Here is a 12826-nt window from a genome sequence, read left to right on the forward strand (position 1 = left end):
GGAGGAAGGCGAGAAGTTGAGGGAATAAGTAGAATTGAGTTGGACTTAGGAACCTTAGATAGCTCACCTTATATTATGGTTTTAAACTTTAACTCTAAGCTTTATATCTGAGTGTCAGACTTCTAGGATTGCCTCTAACTTTTTCAAGACCTTTTATATTAACTATGTGGGCAACTTTACCATGCTGAGAACCTCTGGTTCTCATTTCATACATATTGTTGCTTTTCAGATGCAGGTCAGGAGGTATCTCACTGAGCATTCTGGAGACTCTGTGGAAGCAAAGAACTCTGGGGACTTAGGATTGTATTTTATTTATGTTTATATATGTATATAGATTCTCCATCTTGTATTTTATTCTTGTCACTCTTAGAGGTTGACTTAGAGAAACAGGTTGTCAGGTTTTCGAGTCTGGGATATTTTGCGTTATATGTATGTATGTATGCATGTATGTATGTAGGTATGTATGTATGTATATACTCTAGTCGGCCTTTGCTTCGTAGATCGAGCCTAGAGGTTGATTATATTTACCGGTTGGAATCCTATATATATATATATATATCTGTCTTTTGGTTTTTTATATAAGCTTTTCGTCTTATCGTTGACCATGAGAGTTGTACCTTCACTTTTATTTTGATCGTACCGTTTCTTTCAAGACTCCTAGTTATATTACTCTTGTCACAGATATAAGTATTTTTACTTTTAGAGGTCGTAACGTTTCGCCACCTCTTATTTACGTCCTAGGCGTAAAGCTCTGTGTGGTAGGGTGTTATACTTGGAATCCTCCATCTATAGGTATTTTCAAGATTAATTGTGATGATAATTATCCTGATTTTGATGATAGTGTCGATTTTGTTTGCGTTATCAGATATTGTGATGGGTGTTGGTAAACGAAATGTTTAGAAATGATTAAGAGTAATAGTATTCTTCAAGGGAAATTGTTACTATTTGGAGAAGTTATCTCTTAATCTGGAATGTGGGTTAACGAGATGTTATTTATGAGATAGATTGTGTGAAAGCATTTAATCTTGTTACTAATCATCAACATAATTTTGGGTTTTATACATTGATTTGTTGATGTTTAAAATATGGAATATCATGATTGAAATTTGTGTGTTGACTTTCATTTGATTTTGAGAGATATAAATAAGGTGGCAGACACCATGACAAAAATGACGATGAGATTATAACTTCATCCAGTGAAATTTTTCTCCCATTGAAAGAAGTTTGAGAGTAGTTTTAAATGAAATTGCCGTCTGTTTAAATATATAGTCTTAACCTTTGTTTTCTTTTTTTTTTGTTTATTTTATGGGTTTTTTACTTAAATAAATTAAATGCATTTCAAAATTACCCAATTCCCCTGAATCAGATTCTGCAACGTGATTATCCTTTTTGTATTATTATATAAATCGTCCCAGGGTGCAAAGGATTATATAAAACGTAAATCATCTGACCCTAGGATGATTAATGAATGAATTTGTGATGCAAAATAAGAGTAAATCGTGGCAGGGCTTCTTGGGTTAGTAGTTGAGCATAAATCGTCCCAGGGTAGTAGGTTTTACGAGTTAATGGGCCAAACCAAACTGGGCTGCCACGATTTATGTGTTTTTTCGGACCCTCAGGAGCCTGGGACGATTTATGTGTTACTCTGTAACACTCAAAAGGCTGGGACGATTTATGGCCAAGTTATAACCCTAAGGACTCAAGCACGATTTATGCAGGCAGAAACTCTATAAATAAACGAGTTTCAAACAGACGAGCCACACAAAACATATGTTGAGGTTGTGAGAGATGGCAGAGAGTATTTTTTTGTTAGTGCATCACCGGGGAAAAATAGATGAAAACACAAGTGAGGGTGTAACTTTTTCTAGCAAAAAGCAGATAGGTGTGTTTATTACTCCGTCGACGACGTTGATGGATTTGCCACCACCATCTCCCCTCATCGCCATCATCACCTCCACCCCCGCCATCATCAACGTGGTGCTCTGGATCATCATCTATCCCAATAGCATCCTCGTGTCTTGCCCCAACAGGCTGACTGTATCGAGTCCCCACACGCGCACGGGTCGCTCTCCGCCTATTGTCAGGCATATTTGGACCTTGCTGCCTAGCAGGTGCAGCAACATGACCCCGAACTGGAGCATCTACGGGAACTCCACCCGCCCGAGGATCCATCAGTAGATGGTCATGTGAAAGGAACCTACGTGCAACACGGAACCACCAGTCAAGATACTCAGCAGAGGGACGTGGATCTGGAACCAACTGAAAGGAAGGCACGCTCTGACGTCTGTCATCCCAACACTGATGCCATGTGGCGAACACCTCAGGAAACCACCTAGTGGGTCCTCTACCATCCTTCGATAACAAGAAGTCGATGTTGATGGCTGGCTCCGAGATGTGCTGAACTCCCCTGAGCTGAGATAAAACCCTATCAACTTGATGCCACTCTATTGACGCAAAGTAAATCAACGCAGTTGTCGACTTCCATAAAAGCGTGTGGTCAGGTCGGAGTATGTCAGGATGGACTACTTGGATCACCTCAAGACTGCTGTATGGCATCCAGATGAACTGCAACATGGAAATCAGCCAACATTACCAACCGAGTATATGAAAACAGAAGTACAGAAAATAGCATTATAAACATTCAAACTTACATCATTGCCAGTCAGCCTATCTAATCTGTGTCGAGTAGCAATCACACAGGGACCCTTCTCATCCGACGAAGGAAGAAACCGACCCCACCTGTACCGTTACAAAGCCCCCATTAGTGAGCTTATAAAATACGATACAAACATGTGCATGACAATGATTATGCATCAAAATGATATACCTCGCAGCAAGTGGCCAGAGAATAGCATCAAACCCTCTAGGCCTGAATGCCGGGAAACGCCAAAATATCCAAGACTGTAGTAGCGACAGCGGTCCAGCGAGGTTCTTTACATTCCGATTCGCAACCCTACAGAGACACCTGTACAACCAAGACAAGGTGGCCGAAGCCCAGCTGTACTTGCCGAGTCCATCGAGGTCTGCAACATACGGGAGCCACCGTAAGTGTACCCTGGCACCAGACTTATCCGTGAACAGCGCGGTGGACAACAACATCATGATGTAACCCCGTGCATAGATCTGTACCGTCCCCTCTGATGCATGAGCGGGCAGAACTCTAAACTTATTCTGGAACCAAGAAAAAGAAACTGTGCAGTCATCGATGCAGTCCTCCGGTGGGAGTTCACCAAATAGCTCTCCAAACCACACCCATGCAGGCTTGCCACCCTCTATCAACTGCTCGAAGTCACTGAGGCACCCACTCACTGCATGACCGTCAACTGGAAGGCCAAACTGGTATGCCACATCTTGTAGTGTTACGGTACACTCCCCAAATGGCATGTGGAAGGTATGTGTTTCGGGACGCCATCTCTCCACAAAAGCACTGATCAGCGGCTCATCAAGCTTGAACCAGTAATCATTCAACTGAGCAACATGTAATAGGTTCGCACGATCTAAGTACGGGAGTATATGATCATGCAGTATCATCTTCTGTTGTCGATGCACGCTCCTAACGCACCGTGTAGGCTGAAAATACGCAAGAATAACCACATCATTATTTCGGGTACTTATACACACACACATAGAAAATAACTTATGCCATGACAGATATTCAACTCACAGATGCCATCAAAATGGATATGTTCATAATAACATTTCATGTTCAATTCGACATTACCAACATAATGTAAGAACCATAAAAGTCACAACCGAACCGATCATTTCAACGGATTAACGGTTCAACCGAAAATTCACCGGTTCAACCGATTGACCTCGTCCTATATATTTAAAAAATAAAACATATTAAAAATTTTCAAAACTAAAATTTAAATACATATTTTCACTATTAATCCAACTACAACATTTTTAAAAAAAATTTGAAACTCAAGCGGTTCGGTCGACCCGGTCTTATTGACTGATATCAGTTTAAACAATTTCATTCCGGGTTTGACCACACCGAACCGGTTTGTTCCCTCATCCGGTCATATCATCAGACTGGACCGGTTTAGGATCCCATTGGCCGGTTTAACCCTCGAACCGCTTCGTTCCGGTCCGGTTCGAACTTGTCCGGTTCGGTTCGGTCCGGTTCGAGCCGGTCCGAACCCTATAGTAAATTCAGCAAATTCCATGGGATTCTACCGTCAGAACCATCACCCTATGATGAGCGAATTCCATGATCTTTTAAGACCACTGATTTCCGACGTCTTATACTAAACCAAAAACTAACTAAATCACTATACATGATATCCGGCAACGTCTTAATAAAAAAAATTCTAAGATGCATATTCACCCTATACAATATCATCCAACATACTATATCATCCAAAATTTAAAACCATTACAAAATTTATAAGATTACCTCTTGATCGATAAATCCGGCAACATGCGCAACGCCGTTCAGGCGGTACATATCTCCTTCGTTCGCGGCCATTACCACCGCCGGAGAGATCCCCCAACTCCTCCTGCCAACCACCTGCGGCCCGCTGCCACCACCCCCGGTGCCACTCAGACACCTCTGCCCACCACCAGTTGCACCTCCGCCACCAGCTCGTCCCACACCCAAAAACACTTCTCCACCCAAACTCTCTCCGGTCAAAAATGGTGGCTCCAAGACCTCCCTCAACCCTTTACGCCGCAGCAACAACAAAGATGATTCGTGCTTGAGTCCTTAGGGTTATAACTTGGCCATAAATCGTCCCAGCCCTTTGAGTGTTACAGAGTAACACATAAATCGTCCCAGGCTCCTGAGGGTCCGAAAAAACACATAAATCGTGGCAGCCCAGTTTGGTTTAGCCCATTAACTCGTAAAACCTACTACCCTGGGACGATTTATGCTCAACTACTAACCCAAGAAGCCCTGCCACGATTTACTCTTATTTTGCATCACAAATTCATTCATTAATCGTCCTAGGGTGAGATGATTTACGTTTTATATAATCCTTTGCACCCTGGGACGATTTATATAATAATACAAAAAGGATAATCACGTTGCAGAATCTGATTCAGGAGAATTGGATAATTTTAAAATGCATTTAATTTATTTAAGTAAAAAACTCTTATTTTATTTAGATAACAGAAAAAATGTGAAAAAGTTAATATATAATTTTGTTCTTTTTAAAATATCTTTCATGGTATATAATTTACAAAAAAAATCTTATTAATTTTAAGAACTGAACTTATAACTTTCTAATATTAAGTATAAATTGCTTATTATTTTGACTAATTTCAAATTTATTATTATTATCCGCATTAAATTTAATTTATAGAAAGGTGAATTAAGCCTATCAATACACTAATATATATTTTAAAAACTTGCAACAATTACTATTGAAAATAGGAGGGGCAATGATGGTGATATCCAATTCCGGAGAAGAGAGAATCAATAAAACGAATATAGAGTGACGAGTCACGGTGATTACAAATTCATAGCTCAGCTTATATACTATCCAACAAACAATATTGAAATCAATGTGTTATAATTACAATAAAAACTATATTAAATATATATTAAAATTAATCATTAAATTTATTGATTAATATATTTTATATTTATACTAATTAAAATAAATTAAACTATATATAAAATTATATATAAATATATAATAATTAATTTTAATATATAAATAGTTTAATGATAATTAATTTTAGTATATAAATAATATTTTTATTAGAATAATAAGTAACTAATAATAACTAATTCTAATATCTTAATCATCGTCTATATTTGATAAGCAACATATCTCTCATTCGAAATTCAAGATGTGTTATTCAAAATCCTTGAGACGAGAAGGTTTTCTTCTCTCTATTTAACCTTAATTTGATGTTCACAAAATTCTACACTCTTGAGATAAATTAGAATTTATCTCCTTTCATAAATTAAGATTATCTTGTTATATAAGAGTGAATAACTGTAGCACCTATTGTGAGGGCATGGATATGTTGCTGTTTTTTTTCAACAATTTTATTTTGTCGGAGATGTCTGGTGCATTGCGCAAGGAAGAAGGGGGGGGGGGGGGGGGGTTTGAAGACCCAAGAACACTGCTTCATTTTTTGTTCTAATGCTATATCAAAATGTGTTTTGACTAAGTTTCAAAAGTTTTCCAAGCGAAAATATTTCTGATTTATTTTTCATAAAAAGGCATGCTAATTTGGACTTAACACCTACAAGGCTACAATAGTAGGCTACAATAGTTAAAAAAAATATTTTAATTTTTAGCTAATATCAATTAAATTTTTTTAAATTATTCTTTTATCGTAAATTTTTAATCCTATATTATTCTAAATCTTAATTTTAATCTCTAATTTTTTTTAAAAAAATAAGAATTAAAAAATATATTTTTATAATAAAAATAGACTAATATTAAGTAATTACAAATTGATTTACTTGTTCGTGGATATAAAAGAAAAAAGTCTTATAAAATTAAAGTACATGATTTTATGTATTTAAATTTTTATTTTATCATTAAACACATCAAAATTATGTGAATTGATTGACTATTAATCCAACAATTTAAGAATATAATTGAATTGAGAAAGATTTCAGGAACAAGTCATACTTTTTTCATGGCATCTAATTAAAAAACAATATACTACCACCTAATTATTACATTAATAATGAGTTGGACTAATTGATCACAAACAATCATCACCCTTTTATTTCAGCATACAATTATGCCATCTATGTAGAAATTGAAAACAGAAAAATCTTTCAACGATATATATCGTCAAACTATTATTTTTAGTGGTTTTGGTGTTACATATATCAAACTATTTTGCATTTCAATATAATATATATGTTAAGTTTAGAAAATAATAATTTGTTGATGATGACAAATATATTTTTAGTTGAATTTAAAAGTCTAAAATTTGTTTGATATATATATATATATTTTAATCAATAACATTAGAAAAATAAAAAAAATAGTTAGAACTTGTTTTATTTAGTATTTATCAATTGTTATAATAATTAATAAATACTAAATAAAACAAATTTTAATTGATTTTGGCTAAAAAAATTTTGTTATCAAATATTTTTAATATTTTTGTCGCAAGCCCAAACTTGTGTATGAGTCCAAATACTAACAAGTTCAGTAACTTAGTTCAAACTTGATGACAAATTTTTGGAACTGTTATTGAAATTTTATCCAAAAATAGTAAAACAAATTAAGGAAGAATGGTTCACTTTTTTGAGGGAACTAAAACAATTCACTAAACAAGCATCGAAAAAAAAGTGAAATAATGGAGGCTAAGTCAAACTAATAGAGCAAAAATTAAATTCTTTAAGTAAAAAATATTTAAAAATAAAATAAAATAAATTGATTTATTATTTTTGTGCATACATAATAATTTGTTGAAGCTACTTTAAAGAGGAAGTACTATTCGAATAAGAAAAAGATAATGGAAATCACTTTTTTCTTATTTATCTTCAAGGATTAGAAATAAAATTTGGGTCAAAACATAAGATTAAAGGTGTTAATTTGGCAAACAATTAAAGGTCTCATAACCTTGATATTGTTACTACTGTTGCCCATTTCCTCAGTGATTCTGCGTCATTCTATTCTGATATTCAATTCTAATTTTTTGTTTCAATTTTTTGGGAGAAAAAAAAGAATTCAGGTGGTTCAATGTTTAAGGTGTTGACCCTTTTTATAAGCTCAAGTTTTGTAAGTATTACCTCATATAATAGGGAGTAATCAACCAAAGATTATGGCAAGGAGAGCAAATCCACAAATATGAAATTTCCAGCACTTTCACCGCTCAAGTCTGAAATTTTGGAAGTAATATACTTACACTAAAGGGAGCATTCCAAATCAGGTCATATTCTTATAGCTTTCAAGCTGTATTATTTCTTCTCCTTTGTGGTTCTTTAATTTGTTGAATATTTTGATTCTTTAATTTATCTTTTTTTATTTCATTCAATGAAAAAAGGCATAAATGTGAGAATTTAGAAAAATCTATTGGGAGAAAATACAAAAACAAAAGTTAGCTTAGAAAAAAATAAAAAATTATATTAATATCTTTTGTAATCATTTTATGATTTTTTTTCTTGAATCTAAGAGATTTTCTTTGTTAAGTTGGGTGAACACTTAGTGTTGAGAGTTTAAAAAATGAACCTAGCCAAATCAAGCTTGATTAGAAGTTTAGTTTATCCCTTGTAGGATTATGAAGAATCATTGGAAATTAGTGAATGTAATTTTTGAAAAGATAATGATAACTTTAGCTACTATTATTGTGGTGGAGATTGGATATAAGCTATATTATATTGTACAAAGTGATTGGATTAGGATACATAACTATGTACTTCTTTCTTCTCTATTCTATTTTTGTTTGTTTCGTTATAAGACAAAATTAAATTGAAAGCCACTTAGATAAAGATGCTTAAAACGTATTTTTTTAAAGATATTTTTAAGTAATTAAAAATTAATATATATAATTGATTAAACTATGTTATTTTTATTAAAATTAGATTAGATAAATTGATTTGGCCAAAAAATTGGTAAACTATACTTTAAACCATTTTAAATTAATATTTTTATAAAAAATAATTACAATATCTCTATTATAAAAAATGACTAAAATATTATTATTATTATTATTATTATATTTTTATTTTTTGAGAATTCTAAACTCTAAACCTTTTCTTTTCTCTGTGTTATTATAGGGTTAGAATTTAGAATTTTTAAAATGATATATATATATATATATATAAATAGAAATATTTTAATCATTTTCTATAATAGGATTATTATAGTCATTTTCTATAAAAAAAATATTAATTTAGATTGGTTCAAGGTTTGGTTTATCAATTTTTCAGCTAAATCAATTTGTCTGAGCTAATTTTGACAAAAATAACACAATTTACCCGATTATATGTATTAAATTTTAATTAATAAAAAATATTTAAAAAAATGTTTGAAGTATTTTTATCGGAGTGGCTCCAAATTAAATTATCTTTTCTATAATTTATATTGCAGACACAACAGAATCTGTTTTTTATGCTAAAGTTTAAAATAAACAAAAAAAAGTCATAGATTCAATTTCCTTTTCTAGATCGTTAAAAATTTTTAATATATATCATAAATTTATTAGTTAATTAAATTTTTAATTTCAACATAAAATATGTATAGTAAGACGTTGCCAACCGAAAAAAGGCAAAATAGCAAAGTTTCAACCAAACAAAAATAAAATAATATTAGAACAATATATTTTAAGTTTATATTCTCAAAACAAAAAACACACTCCTACTACTTATCCATGCTAAAGAATCTTAATATAGAATGTTATCATTTAGTTCGAAATAAATCTTAATATATTAGGCATTCTGTTCTTTATGATTTTCTTTCAACGATTCCACTATCAAATTAATGAGAAATTTGATGATACTAACTTTACAACATGAAGAAATCTTGTGACAATTCAAAGTTTTGACATGGAAAATCATCTAGATTCTTCCAAGATTCCAGCACAATTCAAAACTTGTGATGCCAAAAAGACTACTACAAAATCTGTACCCTACAAAGAAAGGATCCCGGATGATCTTACCCTTATTACTACCTTAGCTTGAAGAACGAAGTTGTTCGTTGCTCTCAATTTCATGAAGTTTGGACATCATCAACTAGTGTTTTTCATACTCTTCTGTAACTCACATTCAAAGCCTCAAGTAATATGAATATTGTAAATTGAATCAGACAAACACTTATTGTTGTTAAAATTCTTCATGATAATAAGAATATTAAATTTGATAATTAGACGCTTTGCCAATATGATACAAGGCACTACTTACTTATAGAGTTATAGTTGATGGATAATAATTCAAAAAACAATCAAATAATAATTATCTAACATCTTATAATTAAAAAATTATTAATTAAGATTAATCTAATTAATATTAAAATATTTTAATATTCTCTAATATCTCCTCTCAAAATTAAGTGTCGATTTGAATTTACCACTTATTACTAAAAAAATCTCGAATAAAAAAATTTTAAGAACTTAAACGTAGACAAAGTTGCTGGAACTTGAGATGCAAACTAAATTATCAAAATAGAATGTAGATTAAACTTTTAAAAAGGTACAGATAAAACTGTTAAAACGAAACAAAGATAAAACTATTGAAACCGAATGAATTGTTGGAATACGATACTAAATTGTTAGAACTATAAACGAAATTGTTAGAACGGGGTAAAATATCAAACAGATGCGGAAGAAATTGTCGAAAAATAAGGTACAAACAAAATTACGTAAACTCAAGGTGAAAATGAAAATACTACGAAAAGAAAATGTAAATAATACTCTCATAAAAGAGTTTGACCACTAAAAAAAAAACTCAGAGAGTTCAATGAGAATACAAAGCTCTAATACCGTACTAAAATTCATGATAATAATTCAAAAATAATAAAATTAATAACTAGATGCTCTAACAATATGTATGATACAAGGTACCATTTATTTATTGGTTATGAACAATTTAAAAAATAATTAAATAATAAATACTTTTTATTATTAATAAGAGTATTAATTAAAATTAATCTAATTAATATTTAAATATGTTAATATTATCTAACAAATATTTCCAAGGAAAAATATGACACATGATATGAGAATAACTTAAATTTGTTCAAAAATACTAGATAATCAAGCAATTTTTTTATTAAGTCCAATTAAATTATGTCATCGCATGCTTCTTTTTCTTTTTTTTCATACGTACGCGTATTATTATTACTTTTTCTTCTTCTTTTTATATATGTTACTACACCAGAAATGGAGCATAGCGGCAGAAAATTGGCGGCGTTTCACCTTGCCACCGCAAAGTAAGGATGCGGAAGAAGGATCTCTTTGTGTGCTGCCACAACAGCGGCGATTGCTTAGTGAAACGCCGCTAGGTAACAATCTATTAACTCAATCTCTGTTTTACCCCTTTTTAATTTATCCTATAAATTCTAATTGATTCCTCCCCAAATTTTGCAGAACCCTGCGAAGAGTCCTTGGAAGCGCGCGAATATTGCCGTCGCTGCTCCATTGCGCCACTGCTGCCGATCAATTGTCCTCTGGCCGCCGTCGAGCCTTTGCCTCATCCACAGTTCCGGAAACCCATACTCCCTCGTCCAGGGTGTGCGAAATCCCTAAGATTTGCAACACCCTGTGCCTCTGTTTGGATTGTGAAGTCGCGCAGCTCCCATACACGCTTCTCCCACCGGTGTCGAAGTCTCCCATTACCTTGGCCGTGCATAAAACTGTTGAGTCCACCCTCCACCGTTCGCCATCCTGAGCTATCGCGGCCTCTCCCTGTCACTGGTTAGTTCTAACACTTTGAGCTTTCTTTCGTGTTTTCACTCTTGGTTCGGAATTTTGAACAAGAATTTGTCCATATCTTCTATTAATTGGGGTTAATTGCTGCTATTTAGGGTTAGGGATTTGATTCATATGACTTGGTCCCATATGAGCAAGCTCAGTTGGCTAATCATTATTCTGCTTCTGTCATAATTTTAACCAATTGAACACGTGAGTGTTGATTGGCTAGATAGCTAATTGAGTTAGATTAATTAGCATATTGTAATTCTATCTTTTAAGAGACAATGCTGATTAGAGTATACGTACATATGTGTTTGATCAGCAAGAACGAATTACTCTGTTATTTTGTTTCTCTTAAGTAATGAGACTAGATTGTGAGAATTAATCTCGTCTATCTTTCTCCTTGAGTCACTCTCTTATTCTGTAAATAGCTCGAGTACTTTTTGCACAGTGTGATGAGTGTGGAGCAGAGAAACAGGATTGACTGGTTTGAGTGATCTAAAGAGCATGTTGTTCTCATTCAATTGAATTAATTTTTAAAGATACTGTGATTCTCAATCGACTGTTCATTTTTTATTTGTTCCTCCCATTTATCTTATGATCGATCATCCATCTTTTCCTTCTCTCTTAAACCGGCCTTAGTTAGTAGACTTTGAAGGGCAATCATATGAGTTGAAATGAATCAAGCAAGTTTTAGTACGAGTTAAAAGAAAACAGCATTATCCTCTAAACCCATACTGAACCCCCTCCGCATGCATGTTCTTTTTAAAGTGAAGACTCTTAGACTAATCTAGTTACAAGTTTTTGGATGAATCCTAATAAATAGAGGCCAAATGGTTGTCATCTTTTTTTGGTCTATTCTACACGTGATCTTTACTTTTAAGTTTACCAGTTAACCCTTTAAATTAATTTTCTTTCTCAGATGAGTCATGAACATTAAACAAGCCTTAAACATTTCTGGCTGCCCCTAACAATACCATAATTCACCAGGCTAAAATCTCTCGAGATGATCACCTAACCAAGATTTTGATTCAATTCTTCCAACTAAAGAAAACTTGTGTTGGAAGTATTACTTGTTTTATACATAGATAAGAAAACGTAATTAAACTAGACCAGATTAATAGGACTATAAGGTGAGAATAATGCACACTATGGATTAAAAGATACATGCATTTGGATTTTGGACATTATAAAAGAAAAATGCTGATCTCCAATAGGCTCTTTGTGTGCTACTAACATCTATGTTCTATTTCTAAGATTTGAAATTTGAAGTCACTATACAGCACTCTATAGACAGTTTTAGGAACTGAAATCGTGTTGTTTTAATGCAGATTTTTCTAAAACTGACAGTGTGTAGAGGCTCTTCAACAAACTCTGTTCTGGTGCAGGAAGCGACTTTGTTTGTTGTCGATTGTTAAGTACTGTGCATGAAAATTGCCAAAGGGTGTTTTTGTTTTCGCTGTTAATAATAATTGCAAAATTATTTGCAGCA

The sequence above is a fragment of the Arachis hypogaea genome, chromosome 2 (genome assembly GCF_003086295.3).
Source record: "Arachis hypogaea cultivar Tifrunner chromosome 2, arahy.Tifrunner.gnm2.J5K5, whole genome shotgun sequence".
Classification (NCBI taxonomy): Eukaryota; Viridiplantae; Streptophyta; class Magnoliopsida; order Fabales; family Fabaceae; genus Arachis; species Arachis hypogaea.